Here is a 22,744-nt window from a genome sequence, read left to right on the forward strand (position 1 = left end):
CATTTGGCTAAGGAGGCCAGGTTGCTGGTGCCAGGATTGCGCAGAGCCTAACAACTCTCACCTTTAGGTTGTTGGGGTTTAGAAGGCTGTGGGAATATTGCAGAGTGGAGCTGGTGAGGTTCTGTAGTCAGAATAGTACCTGACAGAGCAAGGCCAGAGGATTTGCTATTGAGGGTTTCTAGCTGAGGAATCCAGATTAGTGGTGTGGTTGCACAAGATGATTAGAGTAGAGAGAATCTTGATAGCGACATAAGGATTTCTAGGAGGGAAATCAAGACTCAGAGGGAGTCCAAAAGAGAACTTCCAGACGGGAAGTAGAGACTCATAGGATTCGAACAGAGAACTTCGAGGAGGGAAGTAGAGGAGCATCATCGCACTACACGGAGTAAGAGACTAGGATAGACTCGACAGAGAATCGAACTTCATAGTCTGGAAGGCCAGAATGTTATCCGTACTTGATAGGAATCATGTCAAGAACTTTGTCTTGAAGGTAATAGTTATCCTAGTCGACCCCAATGATAATGACAAGTACAAGGAGGTAATGGTGAGGGCTAAGGGCATTATCCTTGATGAGGTTAAGGATCGTGTAGTACCACACATAGCCGAGAAGGAAACAACATTTGAGATGTGGGAGGCTCTCAAGAAGTTATACCAACATACTTCTTTATAGAGAAGAATGCTGCTTGAGAATCAGTTGAGGTCATATCAAATGAAGAAGGAAGAACTGTTTGACACCTTCCTCAGAGGACTGAATGAGATTTGAGATTAGTTGACTGCTATAAAGGCGACACCGAATCAGGAGCTGATGGTGAGGACAGCCCTGAATGTTGTCTCAGAAGATTGGGAGGTATTTTTCTAGAGTATACTGGGCAGAGGGACTCTCCCACTTTGGGACGAGATGTGGGTAGCTCTTCGCTAGGAAGAGATCAAACGGCAGTCAAAGACGGGTAGCAACAGCAAGGGGATCAAAGTCAAGTAGGAGGAGGAAGATGTAGCCCTAGCATCTGAGTGAAAGTAGGAAAAGCAGAAGAAGAAATATCTCTCCAATATCAAGTGCTTCCACTATGGGGAGCTGGGTCATTATGTGACCCAGTGTTTGAGGAAGAAGAGTAAGGAAGAGTCTTCTGAGATTAAGGTAGCGCCAGCACGGGCAGAGAATGAAGTTTTGACAGATGATGATAGTGCCATGAGTGCACATGTGCCACTTGAGAAGAAGTGGGGAGACATTGAGCTATAGTCAGGCAAACTACAGGCAATGAGGGGCAGGATCCTCGAGGTACCTAGCCTCTTGGATTAGACCTTGCTACAGGAGCCTCGAAGAGGAGTAGCGGGATTGGCTGAGTCGGGTAGAGACGGATGCAGATGGAGCGGCAAAGGGAGCTTCAACATCAGTGGATGTCTCTAGCCCAATGGGGAGGTCATATTGGGAGATCAGTTACTTACTTCTTAGTAATTGAGTTGTAGTGCAGCAGTGAGCGGCATGATGCAACATGATGAGAGGAGGTGTAGTACGGATGCAATGCTGGGAGAAAGGACCAACAATAGCACAGATGCACAGGGAGTTGTTGTACAAATGCAACAGTGGTTGTGGCGGAGCCATGGGCAGCAATACATGATGAAATAGTGCAAAGGATGTTGGGAAGGAAGGCCTATCATCAGCACAAGTACCGATGTCAGATGATCAGAGTAATACTTAGTGAGGAGTATTGCTAGAGCATTGTCCTCACTAAGAGGGAGTGTTGATTTGGGGTAGTATCGGATGTGCTCTAGCCATGAAATTTGGTGGAGAGGTTGGGGCACATGAGCTCTCCAATACCCAGAAAGGGTTTGGGAAGATTCTAAATAGTTCAAGAGATATTAAAATAATTAATATTTTTAATGGAGTCCCTAAGTCTAAACTTAGGGAAAATAAAATATTAATGTGGATTGATTTGAAATTGTGTTAGAATGGTCCAAAAGACATGGATCAAGCCATATCTAATCTTAGCCATTGATTAGGGACTTAATCTCGGTCATTGATATGTCAACAGGAAAAGTATAAGAGGAGGCTTGATGGTCACTTGGAGAATACACCAGAGTGATCAGTCATTCTATTCTCTAGAGCGCGGTTTACTAAGAGAGATAGAATTAGTGATCAGGAGTTACAGCTGAGGGGCATAGAGTACAGAGAAACAGAGAAGCAAAGATAGTGTCAGGAGAGCAGCGTAGTAGTCGGGGAGAGTGATGCAGAGTTAGTCAGGGCTCACGCAGGGCCACGTAGAGGCATCTGGGAATTCCGTAGAGCCTTAGAGAGGCTAACGTTGTTGACACAGAGGGCCAGAGGGCTGATACAAGGCCTCCTAAGGCTGACGCAGACCCATCCAGGGTGACACAGGTTAGTGTGGGTCAGAGAGGGGCTGACGCAGTCCAGAGAGAGGTTGATGCTGGGGTTTCTTGGGTAGATTGGTGCTGAGTAGCTGCTAGAAGGATTATCCGGGGTTTCATCTAGGAGATTTGTCAGAAAATGAGAGGTCTTACTGCCAAGAAAATTCCCTCTTGGGTAGGCCAGTTTCGGCACCCGGATTGTACTCTGATATTTCTTAATAATAAAACCCTCAAATATTTGCATTGGTTTTCCCACATTGGGTTTTTTCCAGGGACATTAGTCCAAAAATAATGGTGTCATATGGTTTGATTGTTTATGTTTCCTTTAGTTGCTGATCTGTAATATGTTGAGCATGCACTAGTGTTTATTTTCAGTATTTACATTGTAAATAACTTGTTAAGAAAAATAACAATTAGGTAGGAATAAATCAAATAAAGTGCATGGAGGATTTATAACTAAGTAAACTTAGAAACTTCAACATTCATTGTGTCTGAGTACTTGCAAGAGAGATCAAAGGACAATACAAGATACAAGAGCATACATATTATATATCAATCATAAACTACTCGATAGATCAAGGAGTATTAAGCTAAATGCATAAATATTTAGACATTTAAGGAAAGTGAACATCAGATGTATATATTAATAAATAAAAAAAGGAAGTATCCAACCATTGCCTTGATGTTGGAGACCTTCTTTTGGATATAATTCCAAGTCCAAGCCAAGACTCTTCAGGCACTCCTTCTCCAAGTTAGATGGGCAACATTTAGGCATAATCTCAACATAGGAATGCAGACAATTAATGACATGTAGGTTTTAACCCCGAACATAAATTACCTGCATACGAATTCTAAAAACAGAAAATAAACAATGGCGAGAGCATAACACATAAAACAAATATACACAGATATTTTCCCTTGGATCCCAAAACTGGGACTACGAGATTGATTTTTCATTTTGTTCCTTTCAATGTTACAATGCATATATATACATGCCAAAGCATCCATAAACCCCAATCCATTAACCCTAGATTAGAACATAACCATAGTTACCTTGACCAGATCTACAAAATACCATGGACCGAAAACCATCGCGCCCAAAACCATGTGTGAAAACCATGCACAAAACCATAGGTAGGTCCACCCACCTAATATAGGGTCCAAAAAAAAATTCCCCAAGGCGCTTCCCCAGACCTTGTAGAGGGGGGCTACTACCCCCATCAAACCCTTAGTGACCCCCTCACTACGCATCGGTGCAACGAAGGGAGGGCTCTGCCCCCCCTCTAACCCCTCGGTTTAACTACTGGGGCTAGTCGTGGAAAGAATATAACACAACTCAACATGACCAACCATTTGGGGATGGAGGGGATTTGATTTATAGGAAGGGAGAGGGAGTTAGGGATCCAAAAAATAGGAAGGAAGGTACACATCTCAAGGGGAAGGCCCTTAAAATTAGGATCAAGAGCTCCAAATGGGAGAGCTCGACCATATCTCTACCCAAAAACATCCATCTCGTTGTTCTCGAAGTTTCTAGCATGCGAATCTTCTCCTCCATTTTGAGAAAACTTACCAGAAGAGATTCAATGTGAGATTTCATATCAAAACCCATGATGATAGCACTAGGTCAAAGAACTGCAGCCTGCCATCAACACGAGAAAGGAGTGGATCAAAGAGAAATGGTCCTGAAATTTAGGATTTTAGTCAACCATCTCCAAAATTGACCCAGGGCAGTTTTTCTTCCATTCTTTAGGGATGTTTCAGTATGTCAACATTATGGCACTTCGGGATGTGGAATAGGAAGTGTGACAAAATACTATGTAACATATGTGTTTGTTGATCCTATGGAACCTATGGACCCCTTGGATCCTCCTCCAAGTGATCCTCTTGCCAGGAAGAGACCTCTACGACTTCGTGATACCTTATAGGATGTTGAAATACATGTTGTTGCTAGAGGAACCTTCAAGGACAGTAAGAATCCATGTTGATATAGGAATATGTTGTGGCTATGAGCACCATCATATAGGTTGAGCCTCCCACCTTTGAAAAAGTAGTGAAAAGCAGATTTGGAAAGATGTTATGGCTCAAGAATATGAATCTATAATGAAGAATGATGTGTGGGAAGTAGTTTTGAGGTTCGAAGGGAAGTTTGTTGTGATTTCTAAGTGGTTATACAAAATCAAGCATGGAGTTAATGGAAGATTATTGAGAAATATAAAATGAGGTTCGTGACTAGAGGTTTCTCCTAGAAAGGGGAAGAGGACTATGATGATATATTTTCACCTATTGGCCATTATACTACTATTTGGTCGATTGTTTCCCTTACTACTAGTCAAGGATGGACTCTTCACCAGATGGATGTGAAGACTACATTTCTTCATGGCATACTACATGAAGAAGTACATGCTGAGAAACCATAGGGTTTTGAAATGCATGACAAGAAGACTCATGTTTGTAGGCTAAGGAAGGCACTCTATGGATTCAAGCAAGCCCCTAGAGGTTAGTATGTCTGTATTGTGCTGTAGAGGCTACAACCACCCTCCAAAATTTTGGCCTGCACCCAATTTCGAATTCTCCTTTGAGAGTTTCACTTGATGACTACACACACTCAAGTTCAATCTGTGAGCTCGTGTGAGCCTTCGCACCCACCTTACTTGATCATCTCACCCATGTTTTTTCATGTTGATGTCAAAGTCATGCTTGTGACCATGTTCTAGTCATGCTCAAGGTCTTTGCTTCGTGTGTACATGTTGTGTTCGCTATGAGAGCATTTGTCACACTCACACACGGAGTCACATTCACTATCATGCAAGCATCATCATGGTCGACTAATGATCAATCACAAGTGTCGCACTTGTCGCTTACACTGTCGGTCAGTCATGTTGAAAATGTGTGTCTAGATGGTTTGATTCATCTCGTCGTCGAGTCATGTAAGTGTGTGTTTGCAGGATCACATATGAAACTTTCACTCATTCACACACTTAGTCATTTTATTGAAGTTCTGACGACCAGACTCCCCTCTAATAGCCAGACCATGACCCCACCATTAACTCGAACTACTATCACCCAGAACATTGAAGAAGCACCAAACAAGTCATTTCAAGCTGCGTAGCTCACAAGCAAGTCAATCAGCCTTCATGCTGGTTAACCGAAGAGTTTGACCTGATAGCCACCTTAGGACTGACTCCCCTCAAAAATTGCGTAGAGGCTGCAGACCTTTCTCGCTTTGCTGACTAGGGAAATTACGCAGATAGGCCAGATAGACACCTAGTGCCCATCCCTATCTCCCTCAGAAAATTGTGTAGTTTTTCTAGCCAAGGCTCCTGACAATCAATCGATAGCTCACCAAGAAAATTGTTCAGTTTTTATGAGAAAGCCCTCTACTTACCATCAGTCTTCTTAGCTCAGAAACTGCGTAGAGGTGATCAACAGGTCAACCTCCTAGCATTAGCATAGTTTTTCCCGCCAGCAGCTCCCAACAGCAAACTGCCAGTTCCCTCCAGGAATTATGCAGTTTTTGTTGCCAAGCTCCAACAGTTGACTACCAGTTCCCCTCAAGAATTACGCAGTTTTTGCTACTAGTGACCCATTATCAGAATACCAGTTCCCTCTAGGAATTGCGTAGTTTTGGCTGCCAAGCTCCCATTTCTCACTCATTCTGGAAACTACACAGATTTTTCCTGCCCAACCTTCCTACAGCCCAGCTTGTTCCTCCCAAAAACTATGCAATTTTGTACTCCAGCTGAGCCAGACCCCACGAACAGTCATTGTCGATCCAGATTTCTCATATTCATCACCTAGTGACTCTTGCATAGTTTTCGTCAGTAGTGCCTGGAGCTTCCACCCTTCCTCGCAACCTTGTTACCTCTCCTGGTCACCTGCATATGAAATGATCATGTATCATGGTATACTAGGAGGGTTTTGGATTTGATGTCATCTCTCATTAGTGACTGTAGGTATAAGTACACAAAAAAACATGGTGCGACGACAAATGGGATGAACAGAGGGAGCACAAGCAGAAGGACAGGTTCACCAACGGACGAACAAATGATGCATGCAAAGAGATGTGCTCGTGAATGGATGATCATGCAAATATGTGTTCACGAATGGATGATCATGCAAATATGTGTTCATGAATGGACAGACGAGAAAACATGCAAGATGTGTTCACAGATGGACGGACGAACGAACACGCACCTTTCGCGAACAAACGAACCTATCAAGCCTTCCAACATACAAGCAAAGAGCAACATGCAAAAGCAACATCAAGTGAACCAAAAACCATCGAAGACTCCGCGCACTTTTCCATGCAAAGGTGAAGCTATAACACACCATGAGGACATTCATCACCTAGCAGCACTGCAACTCGACATGCACACTAGTAGCAACACGAATGTACCAGCATTGTTATGTCGAGTCATGTTATCCACATCTCTACTATGGGCCATACTTTTAATCAATGTATTGTAATGTGGAAGTCCAAGAGACCCACTTGTTGTACAAAGAGTCATGTAAAGTCGAAAATTCATGGAAGGCAAACAGTCATGAGGGTAGTCGAACAACCATAAGGGTCAGTTTCACCCTTGGCTATAAATACCCCCTCATTTGTACATGGAAAGGACTTTTGACCTTAGCTCCTCCCACATAGCCTTAAGAGTCTGTAATATTTTCTTTGAGAAGTAAGTAGTGGCTCCAACACCCCGCCCACGAGGTTAGTGATGTATGGTGTAATGATGTGTCTTGGAAATTTCTCTTAATTTAGAAGCCTACTAATAGGGCAACACATTTTCACACATGCACTGTCACTGTTGCAAGACTAATCTTGAACACTTGTAATGCATGTTTCCTTAACCCGTGTTTAACACTTGAACTCGTTCACTTGTTGTAATACATATCTATTAATGAAAATGTGTTCTATATGTTGTTAACATTATCCTTCCCGTGGTGGCTACCTTCCCGACATCAGAGAGACCTTTCACATAAAACTTGCTATAACCACTGTTGCACTCACGCGGACTCATCCACTGAGTGTTGTATGTGTTATCTTCCCTTGTGTGTTGTGACTTCCGCATCTGTGTGGATTGTTCTTCTGGAAGTTGTGCATGTCCTGTTGTGTTGTGTGTTCCTAACAGAGTTGGGGCTTACTCCCAGCCAACTTGGGACTCACTCCCGCTCTCTCCCTCTACAGTGAAAGAACCATTGACACAAGTGATACTAGAAATCACCAGGCATGCGAAGCTCACTTCTCGAAGAAAAAGAAGACCACTCTCTTGTGTTGACAAGCAAGAGTTGAGGGAAATATTTAAGATAATGGCAACCGGGCCATCATACCATATGGGACTCCCACACCGAACGGCGTGAGATCTTGTTGGGAATTCATACCGGGGTGATCCCCTAAATGTTGGCGGGTCCAGCACCATCAACATGTTGATATCTACCTGGTGAAGCTTGGATTTATAAGAAGTAATGTTGACCCAAACCTCTACTTCAAATTGGTCCATGGTGTTCCCCTTATTTTGGTTTTATATGTTGATGACTTATTCTTGATAGACAATGAGTCTCTAATTCTTGAATGTAAGAGGGAGATGGCCTATGAATTTGAGATGAAAGACCTAAAATTGATGCATTATTTCCTAGGCTTAGAGGTGTGGAAAAGGCCCAGTGAGATTTTCCTTTCACAAGAAAAAGATGTTGTGAACTATTGGAAATATTTGGAATGGTAGAATGCAATTCCATGGAAGCACCAATGGAGATGAACTTCAAGAAGCTATGCAGAGAAGCTACAGGACCCGACCTGGAAAATCCTTTTGAGTATCATAGTTAATTGGGGTATTGATGTTCCTTGTGAATACTCAACCAGACATATTTTTGTTGTTAACACTCTGAATTTATTTATGACCGAGCCTCTACATGCACAGTGGTTTTTTTCTAAGCATGTTCTGAGATATTTATATGGGATGATTAATCTTGGTCTAAGGTACTGTTGAAGCCCCGAAAATCGGGTCGACAACAAGGGGGATACCCACCCGGTCCGGACCTTGGTTGGCAGCTCCTTATTCATTTGGTATAGCGGGTCCGACTGGGGATAATGGGACCAGTTTCCCAATTTAAGGGTGTGTGTGTGTGCAGAGTTGGATGATGCTGATCTAAGAGTACTTAAAGCTAATTTAATTCAAACTTTTAAACTAACTCAGTGCTATTGTAATCTAATGAGAAACAACACATATAATCTACGCTAACCCGGGGTGTATCTCTTCTATTATGCGATCTAAAGAGATTTCAAACAATAACTGGTAATAAAGATCATTCAGCTATCATAAGAATAGAAATCAATTAAGATAAACCACTTTGCATAAAAAGTTAGGCAAAACAGTTGTGAACAGCATATCGCATAATAAGTTATTCATATATCAAACATAAATAAATGACTCCACCGTACAAAAGTGCCAAATGGTAACTCACACATTCATGCAGTAACATATAAACAACTAAAAACTGTATATCACTTTAAGAATATAAACAGAAACGGTCAAGAGATAAAAGTACCATTTATGACTGGTTCCACTCATAAGCTTCAAGCAACAATGATTTATCTCTCCTTGCTCTAACATCTACTAAGAGTACAGAAGTGCAACATCACTAGCAGATATCAAATGCAAACATTAATAAACCTTGATCCATCCTGTTAGCGCTTGAAATTTCACCTCAGGCTGAGAAAGGTAAACTCCAAGGCAACATCAAACCACTTAGCCTCGTAGCTAGCCCTACGGGGCAGGAGAGGGCTCTCTCCGGTCTATCTCGGTAGAGATCTTCAATGGGCGAGATAACCAATAAAGAACACTGATTTTAGGCTAGTAAACTGATAAAAGGTTTGATTTGAGATTTTTAGGATTTTGGTGGAAAATTGGGAAAAGGCAATTTTGGGTGCGGGGATTGGACACAGTTTTTGCAGGGGGTTCTTTGGGGCAAGGTAGGAGATTGTATTGATGCCTTTGAATTAAGTAAATGGATAGGAATGACCGGTGAGGATCTAAAGAGAGCAAGAAATCTTCAAGAGTTCTCTTTAGACAGATGAAAACATAAATATTAAGCAAACTTAAAAGCAGAGCATGACAATCATGAATTCTACTTTAACACTTCATTTGCCTAATTTACAGAAGGAAAATTAAGAAGATGATTCACATAAAAAACTTACAAGTACAAAGAGAAACACACCATCAATACATGTAACCACAGGAATCCCAAAAAGGACTGCAAAACCCTGGTCTTTCTTCCTTTGCCAAAATTGCAGAGATACAATGAGTAATACAATAGAAGCTTCTCCCTCAAGAGTCCAACCATGAAAATGACCAAGAAAGTACATAATATAGGCAATCTAACATCTTTCCTTTCCTCTAGGGGTCGAGCTCACTATCCTAGGAGCTGTTTCAACCAATTCTAAACTGAGCACTGAAAACTAGGCAGTCAAAACAACTTGCCTCTATAATCTTATAGAAGAGATAAATAAGTGTCAAAATATCATAAAATTACATCATTTACAACAAGGAAGATCAAAATCTACTCCAAAAATTCAAATCCAGTCAAAACTTCGTTTTGCTGAGCTGTAGGTGAATTTCTGTGAAAACTGCCCAACACGTCGCGCCCTGATCCTGAACGCGTCGCGCGCCTTTGGAGCTGCTTTTGAGGCACTTCTAGGTGTCCAAATGAGGCAAAAGTGGGCTTTTTGGAAAGCTCAGGATGTTTAATTTCCAACCCAAGTGTAATTTCTGAATTTGGTGGCCATTTGCTCCTCCAAAATTGCAATCTCCCAAGACTGCTTCCTGTGTGTCAAAAAGGTGGCAGAAAGTCATTTTTTGCTTGTTTTTTGACTTTCTGGAGGCCCAAAACTTGGTGAAATTTCTTGGAAATTGCTGAGAAAGTGTATCTTTGCATGAAAAATCCAAAAATGCTACGTTTTCTTGAAAATTAGTTGCCCATCGAAAGGGTCGCGCGCGGCGCGCGACGTGTTCAGAGCAAAATCCCTGTGTTTGGCACAAAAAATTCACAATTGACAAAATTTTCTCCAAATTTCTTGAAATTTGGGCTGGGAGTCCCCAATCAAGTACCATGCTCAGTCAAAGAGGCTTTGGCCAAAATTTGGAGTGGATCAGGCCTTTTCCGTCGTTTTAGTGCCTTGGCCAACCTCCTTGGATCTGGCGATTGTATTTTTAACATTTCTTTAAAACCATGACACCTGTGAAAAAAGTGAAGGAGGTTTTTCTTCCTTGGCCTGTTGTGGACAAAAACCTCTCTCAGGTTTCCCAAATTCATCTTTGATTGCTCTGAAACATCTTTTGAGTGAAACTGATCCCGATGTGTGAAACAAGGAATTTCATGGAAATGAAGCGAAATGAAGGGGATAGGGGGCTTCTAAATTCTTGGGGAAATTTTTTGAAGTAGGGAGGGATGTTAGGGAGCAGGGGAAAGTGGAATCATGGAGATCGAGTGAGGGGAAGGGGTCCAAAAGGGAAAAACACAGGCCAAACCTAGAAAATTGCCAGGTTGTAGCTAGAAACTAGGGTTTGTGCAAAAATGAGGAATTTGGGGGATCTCAGTGATGGAAAGTGTTTGATAAGGTACATGAAGGATAGGGGAAGGTGTATGAACATCTGGATACAAGTTTTTCTAATGATTTGACCATTCAAGAGAAATTAGCTTTCAAAACCCTAGGAGAGGGAAATGACCTTGCCTAGGTGCAACTGAAGCATGAACAAGGTGTAAAAAGACTCATTAGACACTGAGATGATAATGAAAACCCTATGAATGATGATAGACTCAGCTGAATAGTGACATATATTGGCATTTGGGCAACTTTGAAAAGAGTGAGAGCAAACCCTAGACCTAATGCCTAGTGACCAAATTTTGCTTGAAGACTCACTGAAATGACAAAATTTGACCTTGACACTTCAAAATCACTTTGTAAGAGCACGTTTGATCACTGGAGGAAGGCTGGAAAGACTGACACTAACATTGGCTCCAATGGGGATGGTAGCTCCTTGGAGGTGCCAAGAACCGCAGATCTCTGTAAGAGCTAGACAGTGCCTTCATCCATTGGGCGATGGAGTCATTATTTGACAAACAATGCAAGACTTTGACTCATTTATTGACTGAAACCTAACTCAAGCCGACACAATTATGAAACCAACATGACTGAAAACTGACTCATAAATGACTCGACTAACTTAACGAAAACAAGAACTTACAAAGCTTATTGAAGGGCAGCAGTCCATCAAGATTTGAAATCATGATGACAACCACCTGTGTTTCTTACAAGACAATATACATCAAACTATATCAAAATGCCAATGCAACCAATCAAGAAGATGGCTTCTTGACTGATTCTTCCTATCAGAACTTCTGGTCAACAGTACAAACCTATGACTGGGCATCCAAAAACATAGTTGACCATGGCTGTAACAAAACATTGTAATAAACATTTTCACTGCTGGCTGCAACAAACTTGCTAGAGGATTGTGAAAAACATGAAGATTTGCCACTACCACCTCCTGCTGAAAGATCAAGCTGTCCTTTGTTTCAAATTCTGATCTGCTTTCATCATGTGCTTCAGTAAAAGTATGCTCATGGGCTTCAAAAAACTCTAAACAGGTAGATGAGCAGATCTCCTCTTGTAAAAACATTTCAGCACATGAAACATATGAAGAATCTGAAAGGTAATCCTGTATGCTATGATCTTCGGTAGTCTGACAATATGGTAGGTCATCTTCATATGATATGACAGCCGGATTATCATCTTTGTGAAGGAAAACATTATCTGTTTTCTGATCTACGAGACAATCATCTTCTTCAACAGAGGAAGAAGTTTCCCCAACACTTTCCTGACTATGTGTGCATTGCAAATCTGCTGTAGCTTGGGCTGTAACAAGACCTTTCAAAAGCTGATCTATATCCTCTTCAGACAAAGGAGACAATGCCTTTTGTTCTCTTCTGCTTAAACAATAATTATCTTCATATGATAGGGCACTCAGACTATCATTTATTACTGAGTTATTGAAAGGAGATTCATCACTTACTTGTACAAAGATTTCACCTTGCTGTTCATGAACATCTGAATCCAAAACTCTGTCTATGATCTCAACAGTAGAGCTCTCTTTGATGGGCTTCAGCACAAGATATTCCTGGTCATCATAATCTAAAATTTGTTCTGAAATAGTTGTCCTAACATTATCACATTCTGCAATCTGGTCTTCTTCTGTGGGCAGATCTGAAACAAGCTCTTCTCTTTCATCATCTTCCACTATATGACCATCTTCAGCCTGCTGATCTTGATTCTGCTGCAAAATTTCCTGATCATCTTGATGGGAATTCTCTAAGTTTTCTTTATGCTGCTGAAATGGATTCTCATACAGAGCCTCCATGATCTCAACATCCATAAAATTATCATCTTCATAATATTTCTCAAGGCTTTCAATAAAAGTAGAAGCATGTTTGCAACAGTCATGAACCAAATTTAATGATGGATAAGATGCTTGATATCTTTCAATGAACAAGGCATGAAAATCCTTTAAACAGTAAATACAGGCCAGCGGCAAATTTTCATACCATGATTCGGCTTTACCTTCCAGAGTGGCCAAGAATATCTTCATCAAGCAATCTTCAGGAAAATCAACCTTCAACTTGCGAATATGCATGTGAAATCTAACTAGATGTAAAGCATCATCCTTCTTACCATCATCATTAAATGTAGGAAAATTCCTTGACCAATCTATCTTCGGAATTTTATTTGGAAAACCAGGGATGTGATCTCGGCTCATGGGAGCATATCTTCTTGCAATCCGATCCATCTTGAAAAGATCAAAGCTACTAGTCTTCCTGCAGCGAAGTCACCATGAAGCATTGATCTCTGGAATTTTCAGTGAAGGAGTCGCTAGTGAATGATTTCAGCCTTGTCAGTGTCTGATCGTTGTCCACTATCAACAATCAGATCTGAACTTGATACATGTACTGGGGTAAAATGCAAATGAAGTGCTGTATTCACAAGCTCACGGAGATGGACTGAAGCTGCGTTTATCTACTTCCGCTTATGCAAAGCAAAAGCGTTTCGAAAGCTACCTGGCATAACTTCAGGCTCCGTCTAAGACTTATGAAACACACACATCAATCAACAGACAAGTTTGTTCTCCCCAGTATGGTCGCCAATATGTTAGCGCTTGAAATTTCACCTCAGGCTGAGAAAGGTAAACTCCAAGGCAACATCAAACCACTTAGCCTCGTAGCTAGCCCTACGGGGCAGGAGAGGGCTCTCTCCAGTCTATCTCGATAGAGATCTTCAACGGGCGAGATAACCAATAAAGAACACTGATTTTAGGCTAGTAAACTGATAAAAGGTTGGATTTGAGATTTTTAGGATTTTGGTGGAAAATCGGGAAAAGGCAATTTTGGGTGTGGGGATTGGACACAGTTTTTGCAGGGGGTTCTTTGGGGCAAGGTAAGAGACTGTATTGATGCCTTTGAATTAAGTGAATGGATAGGAATGACCGGTGAGGAGCTAAAGAGAGCAAGAAATCTTCAAGAGTTCTCTTTAGACAGATGAAAACATAAATATTAAGCAAACTTAAAAGCAGAGCATGACAATCATGAATTCTAATTTAACACTTCATTTCCCTAATTTGCAGAAGGAAAAGTAAGAATATGATTCACATAAAAAACTTACAAGTACAAATAAAAACACACCATCAATACATGTAACCACAGGAATCCCAAAAAGGACTGCAAAACCCTGGTCTTTCTTCCTTTGCCAAAATTGCAGAGATACAATGAGTAATACAATAGAAGCTTCTCCCTCAAGAGTCCAACCATGAAAATGACCAAGAAAGTACATAATATAGGAAATATAACATCTTTCCTTGCCTCTAGGGGTCGAGCTCACTATCCTAGGAGCTGTTTCAACCAATTCTAAATTGAGCACTGAAAACTAGGCAGTCAAAACAACTTGCCTCTATAAGCTAGGAAACCAATTCATTCATTAAATTTTTGCCTATCTCATGAATGAATCTTCTAGAAGAGATAAATAAGTGTCAAAATATCATAAAATTACATCATTTACAACAAGGAAGATCAAAATCTACTCCAAAAAGTCAAATCCAGTCAAAACTGCGTTTTGCTGAGCTGTAGGTGAATTTCTGTGAAAACTGCCCAACACGTCGCGCCCTGATCCTGAACGCGTCGTGCACCTTTGGAGCTGATTTTGAGGCACTTCCAGGTGTCCAAATGAGGCAAAAGTGGGCTTGTTGGAAAGGTCTAGATGTCTACTTTTCAACCCAAATGGAATTTTTGAATTTGGTGGCCATTTGCTCCTCCAAAATTGCAATCTCCCAAGACTGCTTCCTGTGTGTCAAAAAGGTGGCAGAAAGTCATTTTTTGCTTGTTTTTTGACTTTCTGGAGGCCCAAAACTTGGTGAAATTTCTTGGAAATTGCTGAGAAAGTGTATATTTGCATGAAAAATCCAAAAATGCTGAGTTTTATTGAAAAGGAGTTGCCCATCGAAAGGGTCGCGCGCGGCGCACGATGTGTTCAGAGCAAAAACCTGTGTTTGGCACAAAAAATTCACAATTGACAAAATTTTCTCCAAATTTCTTGAAATTTGGGCTGGGAGTCCCCAATCAAGTACCATGCTCAGTCAAAGAGGCTTTGGCCAAAATTTGGAGTGGATCAGGCCTTTTCCGTCGTTTTAGTGCCTTGGCCAACCTCCTTGGATCTTGCGATTGTATTTTTAACATTTCTTTAAAACCATGACACCTGTGCAAAACGTGAAGGAGGTTTTTCTTCCTTGGCCTATTTTGGACAAAAACCTCTCTCAGTTTTCCAAAATTCATCTTTGATTGCTCTGAAACATCTTTTGAGTGAAACTGATCCCGATGTGTGAAACAAGGAATTTCGTGGAAATGAAGCGAAATGAAGGGGATAGGGGGCTTCTAAATTCTTGGGGAAATTTTTGGAAGTAGGGAGGGATGTTAGGGAGCAGGGGAAAGTGGAATCATGGAGATCGAGTGAGGGGAAGGGGTCCAAAAGGGCAAAACACAGGCCAAACCTAGAAAATTGCCAGGTTGTAGCTAGAAACTAGGGTTTGTGCAAAAATGAGGAATTTGGGGGATCTCAGTGATGGAAAGTGTTTGATAAGGTACATGAAGGATAGGAGAAGGTGTATGAACATCTGGATACAAGTTTTGCTAATGATTTGACCATTCAAGAGAAATTAGCTTTCAAAACCTTAGGAGAGGGAAATGACCTTGCCTAGGTGCAACTGAAGCATGAACAAGGTGTAAAAAGACTCATTAGACACTGAGATGATAATGAAAACCCTACGAATGATGATAGACTCAGCTGAATAGTGACATATATTGGAATTTGGGCAACTTTGAAAAGAGTGAGAGCAAACCCTAGACCTAATGCCTAGTGACCAAATTTTGCTTGAAGACTCACTGAAATGACAAAATTTGACCTTGACACTTCAAAATCACTTTGTAAGAGCACGTTTGATCACTGGAGGAAGGCTGGAAAGACTGACACTAACACATCCATTTATCAAAACCCCCTCCGAGGGTGCAAAAGTGCATGTTCTGAGGACAAGTTTTTTGACAAATTTCTGGACCCTTCTCCAAATGCCTGAGAAGGGTTTAAATACTGCTAACTAATTAACTTAATTACATAAATTTAGGATATGGTTTTAAATGACCGCCCTTCTGCTAAAGCAAAACTATTTCTAAAAATTGAATCTAATTCCTAACCATTTCTGTATTTGCTCCTTAGTGCTGCAAGCATGCAACATTCGCCTGGGAAGATTCGGCTGGTCGCCTTCTGCTTTCGTTTGAGCTACGAAAATAGAAATAACAAGTGCTGGCACCACTTTCTGGTAAACTAGAAGATGTTTTCGAGAATTTTCCTCTGGTTGGGTGTATTCACTGCGTGTATACTTGGTAATAACCCAAATTTCTCTCAAACTAATTTTGCTTTTGCTATTTCGGTTTCCGGCCTTGCGAATGACTAAACAAGTTAGGGACTTTGCTCTCTGAACAATTTTCTTAGCGATGCTGCCTCCGTTCTTTGTTCTGGGCTTTTCTGGTGTGTTTTCCTTCTTTAGCGCCTTTTTTCCTTTACCGGGCATAAGCTTCAGGATCTTTTGTAAACATGCTGCTTTTGTGCGCTTTTGACTCTGAGCGTTGGATGGCCTATTGACATCAGCATCTATTGAGTGATACTCTGGAATCTGTGGTCCTGTTGCATGCAGCATCTGTTTATGAAGGCATCTCTACTCTGTTCTCCGAGCATTGACGCTTTCGCCTTTTCCTTAGATGTTTCCTGCACATTGCTTCATGTTATTTCCTGTCTTACAGTTTACGCAAAGGAAAAGAGTAATGATAATAAAGATTGACATGAAAGCTTTAAGCTCTTATGAATGTATGAAATCATGACACCCATAGCGAACTGACTCTTCGAAAAACACAAAACTATCCTTCTTGAATAATTTGGCGTATATTCATTAATTTCTTTTAAGGCCCGCGCCCAATTTTGGTTTACGGACAGCTTTCCTTGAATACTGCGCTGAGGAAAATTTGCGATGGGTAATTTCTGCAACTCGCATCGCAGCATCGCGGATCGCTTCGTCAAGATGTGTCATCGCAGAAATTCATGATCGCATTTATCGCATATCGCATTCATTGTAGATCGCAGCATTGCGCTTAGTCATTCAATCATTGTGTGTTGCTTACGCGATGTTGCGATATGCAACGTCGCATATCGGTCATCGGAGATTTCTTAAGATTTTTCATTTAAGAGCGCTTCATAGTGTATGCGATGCGATGAATTTCGCGTCGCTTCTTCGCAGTTTATTATGCTCATAAGAAAATGTTTTATTCTCTTCTCGCGATGCGATACATTTTTAAGGAGTTGAATACAAAAATTTTCATAAAATGTTTTTTGGATTTTTTATTAAGGGTCCCCATTTGCTTGGTGTTATTGCTAATACCAAACAAAGAGGGGGGTTGTTGGTGGCCACAAAAATGGCAATTCACTGGGAAGAACCAGTTATCTCTGCTTTTCTATTAAATTTTAACTTCCAAAGCAGAAAAATTTTCATAAGTCTAAATTTTGTTATGGACAGATAGAGTACATTATGCCTTATCCTATCAATGATATTTTGTTTCAACCTTTTTCTATTCCAATTGTTTGCTTCCTCAGGCTTTGTCCTTGTATTTACATCAGCCATTACTTGGTCTTTTAAAGATAAAATAAGGTCTTCTCTGTGTGCTGGCTTTTAAAATATGCTCATTTGTCGTAGGTAGAGCCTCTGCTGCCAGCAGGCGTCCATAGCCTCGACAGGGTTACCTGTTACCTAGCAATGATCCTTTATCCTGCTTAAAGCTATTTACAACTTTTCAGAGAAAAACCCATTTTGACACTTTTTTCCTTTTTTATTCTCTAAAGAACAATGTCTTGGTTTGGTGGCCAAATTATGACACAGTCATTCACTTGATTTACACTTTTGCTGAACAAGCTGGTTCGTGATGAGACCCCTTGTCTTTTGATTGCAACAGTCTTGAGTCGTTGCCTTGTTTTGGTACACAGTATTGGCAAAGTTAGCAAGTTATAATATCAGTGATCATGATAAGCTGGCTCGTGATGAGACCTATTATTCTTTGAGATATAGTGTTTTCTCGGATTGTTCCTCTGAATGCTGCGATTTGTTTAGCAGGGAGGAAATCATTGTTTTTCCTTAAGAAAGCTCTGGACGACAATAATACAGTTTGAAAACAGCAGTTTTACAGAGAATCTTTATTTTATTATTGATACCTTTCATTGTGCTGATATAAAACAATTTTTTGCCAAAGGTTGCTTTCATCAATTTTTTTGAAGTTGAAACTAGTATCATATCTAGGCTAAAGTTTTTTTTTTTTTTTTTAACTCTATCTGTCGATAATAAAGATCATATTTTTTAAAAAAATTTACTATTTGTACAAGCGAAAAAAAAAATCAAAATCTGATAGAGAATTGGTGTCTTTTTCGTGAACCCCTGTAGTAACCATCTACAACTGGTTTTATTTATAGGGAAGAAAAGAAAAACTAAAACTATCCTACAAAATAGAAGAATAATCTTCTATGGAAAATATATTTTAAGGATCTGTCCATTAACAGGCAAAGAATCCCTTCTACCTGCTAAATCCTGCAACACAAACGTTGATGGGCCTATGACTTCTACAATCTGAAAAGGACCAAGCCACATCTTCTGAAATTTTGTATGTTTGCCCTTTTCTTCATGAGCCTTATCCCATTTCAAAACTAGATCTCCCATCTGAAAATTTTTTCTGGTCATTATGCTTGAATCAAAAGAGGATTTTATTAGCGCTTGGTGATGAGCATGGGTTTTCTTAGCTTGTTCTCGTCGTTCTTCTAATTTAATTATTTCCATTTGTCTTAATTGTAAGGAGGAAGCAGATACTTCATCGATGTATTGTACTAAAGACAAGGAGGGGATCACTAAGTGAGTTGGGAGAACAACTTCCTTCCCATAAACTAAATTAAAGGGAGAAGTGCCGATTGAAGCTTTCTTCGTTATTCTATCTACCCATAAAGCATTTACCAAAGTTTTGTGCCAATTCTTTTGGTTCTGGTCAACTGTTCTTTTAATAATCCTGATTAGGTTTTTATTTGTTGACTTAGCCAATCCATTACCTTGCGGATAGTAGTTGGCCAAATATTTCAGTTTGAACCCTCTTTTAAGTGAAAACTCAGTCATTGCATTCCCAGAAAAGTATGAGGCATTATCAAACATTAAAGCCGTTGGCAATCCAAACCTAGTGATTATAAATTGATCTATGAATTCAATGATGTTTTCAGAATTAGCTGTCTTGAGAGGAATTGCTTCTACCCATTTAGTAAAATAATCTGTTGCCGTGAGGATGTATCTATGCTGCTTAGAAGAGTGAGGAACGATCTCACCTATTATGTCCAAGCCCCATTGACTGAATGGTTGCTCGATGTTTACCGGCTGTAGTGGCATGGACGGTTTCTTTTGTCTCCCTGCAGTAGTTTGGCAGACTTGACATTTCCTCACGTAACTGTGTGAGTCTTTGAACAGCGTGGGCCAATAATATCCTGCACGTAAGATTTTATGTGCAGTAGCATCTCCAGCATAGTGTCCGCCTACTGGTCCATCGTGGAGTTCCTGCAAAACCTTTTCGGCTTCAGTTTTCTCAAGACACCTAAGAAGAATAGAATCGTAATTCTTTTTAAACAGAGCATCATTTATGAGTTGATATTGTTTAGCTTTCAATTTCAGAGCTCTTTTCTTAGTGTGATCCAGGTGTGATGGAGCATACCCGTTCTTAAGATAATAAATGGTGTCAGCATATAATGATTCTGCATCGTTTAGGCTTACCTCATACATTTGTACCTCTTCAGATGAATTTTCAGGAATTTGCGATGCTCCAGCCAACATTTTGCAGAAGCCTTGACCTCTTACAATGCTTGCTGGTTTGATCTCAAGGTCGTATTCTTGTAAAGCAGTGATCCAATTTGCTCTTTTTTCACCCACATCCTTCTGTACTAGAAGATTTCTTACCGCTGGAAACGGTACTATGACCTTAGTATGGGTTTTAAGTAAGAAAGGTCTGAAATATTTGATCGCTTTGAAAACAGCATATGCCTGTTTCTCCACGTCTGAATAGTTGAGTTCAGCACCTTGTAAATTCGAGCTAAAAAATGCGATTGGAGCTTCCGCTTTCTCTTGATTTGCTTGAGTTAGAATCGCAGCATATGATTTATCTGAGGCAAATGTGTATAAGATAAAAGATTCTAAAAAATTGGGGGTTGCTAAAGATGGAGCGTTAATGATAGCTTGTTTGATCAGGTTGAATGCTTCATGCTCATCTTGACCCCATTTAAAATTTGAATTCTTTTTAATCATGGTTTGCAAAGGAGAAACAATTCGTGCAAAATCTGGGACAAATCTCTTCACAAAATTGATTTGACCAAGGAAAGATTGCATGGCTTTTTTATTATGAGGTAGAGATATTTCAGAAATTTCTTTGATTCTGTCAGGCTCAATGTGAATACCAGATTTTGACACTATGAATCCTAGAAGTTTTTCTTCACTTAATGCGAAAAAAGATTTCTTTGGGTTAAGTGAAATCCCATACCTTAAGCATCGTTGAAAGATTTGTTTCAAGTCTTTGAGATGGTCGCTTCACTTCTTGGAGTACACTGTTATATCATCCAAATAAATTACTACAGATTTATTGACTAAACCCTTGAATGCGATGTCCATGGCTCTCTGAAATGTAGCACCGGCATTGATCAAACCAAATGGCATCTTTCGATATGCTTATGTGCCCCATTTAGTTCGGAATGTGGTTTTCAACTGATCATCGGGATGTACCAGCACTTGATTGTATCCTAAAAATCCATCCAAAAAATACATTAGTTCTGAGCCTGCTACTGCCTGTAATATCTGCTCCATAGGTGGGAGGGGAAAATTGTCTTTTTGACAGGATTTGTTGAGATTCCGAAAATCGATGCAGATTCTAATATCTCTGTTTTTCTTTCTAACGGGTACCATATTGGAGACCCATTTGGAATGTCTAACGGGGAAAATTATTCTGGCTTTTAATAACTTATTTAGCTCAGTTTTTATCTGATTTTCTAAATTGGGGTGGATTTTTCTGAGTTTCTGTTGGACAGGTTTTTCGTTGTCAATCATAGGGATAGTATGTTGAATGATAGAAGTGTCGTATGTCTTCAGCTCATCGTAATTCCAGGCAAAAACATTTTTGTATTGTCTCAAAAGATGAATATACGCTAGTTTTTCTTCAGGGGCTAGGCCGTGGCCTAGATTAACGTTTTGTGGTTTATCATCGGTTCCTAGGTTTACTAATTCGTAGTTCAGAGTTGAACTGTAGAGCTTAGAATTGGTAGACCTTTTAAACCGACTTTTCAAATCGTATAAGTCTTCCAACTTAACCACCGATTTAGGTATAGCATTATCAGTGTTATCTTGTTGTATTTGTCGATTGTGATGGTCTTCGTCAATTATTTGATTGGAGTAGGATCCTTCAGTAGTGAGGAAATTTACAATATCAGGATCGTCATTGAATACTCTCCAATTTGTAATGTTGTCAGGGATGGACGGTCTAAAGATTAATTCTATTGAGAATCTATCTGGACTAAAATCTTCAGAGGGAATAAGTCTAGAGGCTACGTTAGCTAAAAGGTCTGCGCTCACGTTTTGGAGTCTTGGGATTGACCAAATATTGAATGCTATGAAATGCTCAGTCAGATCTTGTACTAAAGATTGATAGTGTTTCAAATGACCTGATAGGCAATGTATGGTGTTACGTACCTGTTTGATGACAATCTCAGAGTCTCCGAAGACTTGAAGATACTTGACGTTCAACCCGATTGCTTTGTATAGGCCTTGCACCAAGGCCTCATATTCCGCTGTATTGTTTGTGCAATCGAATTCAAGTCTGCATGTAAGCATGGTCTTATTTCCTTCTGGACTAATCAGAATGCATCCTTCTCCTGCTCCTTCGTTAGATTTAGAGCCATCAAAATATAATTTCCAAAACAAAGATGTATTTACAGGTTTATCTACAAAATTAACACACTTTGAATTATCAGTTTGGGAAAAAATTTTGACTTGGGAAAAAACTGAATTTTCTAAGTAAGGTGATGTATGAGCATTGAAATTGCCCGCAAAGAATCTACCGAGTAATTGCCTATGATACTGCTGTTATATGCTATTGCTTCTTTTTCTCCCTCCAATTCCGTTACTATGTACTTCTGGTGTAACTCTCGTTCAACCTTTATTTGATTCGGTTTACCATTGTAGGGTAACCACATGTGTGACCAGTCGGTTGAGAAGTATCCATGGAGTTTTTCGGACCAATCCCTGCTAAGAATCAAGCCATAAAATTCTGGGATATCAGCTACTAGAATGTCAATAACCTGATATACCTTCGGGTTGGACGACAATCTTATGGTTACTTGATTAAGTTCACCAATCACTTCGACTTGAGATCGATCAAGCTGAACTATGCGCACTGTGGATTTTTGTGGTTGAACATTCAACTTGGCACATATTGATCTGGGTAAAATATTTGTTGAAGCACCAGAATCTACCAAACAATTGTGCACATTTTTATTGAAAATTTCATAAGTGAGAAGAAAAGGGGGAGTGTGAGACCTTGATCTTCCTCCAATCAAGGCGATGTCATTTGGATCAATCTTATTGATCGTGTTGGTTGGAGGTCTTCCCATGTTGTGGGAAGCTACAGCTGTAGGCAAAGATGTCGTAGGCACGGCATGTAATTCTTTCATCATTATCTTCTG

Source organism: Pinus tabuliformis, chromosome X, assembly GCF_031772625.1.
Source record: "Pinus tabuliformis cultivar Carrire ecotype Pingquan chromosome X, CPIR1, whole genome shotgun sequence".
Classification (NCBI taxonomy): Eukaryota; Viridiplantae; Streptophyta; class Pinopsida; order Pinales; family Pinaceae; genus Pinus; species Pinus tabuliformis.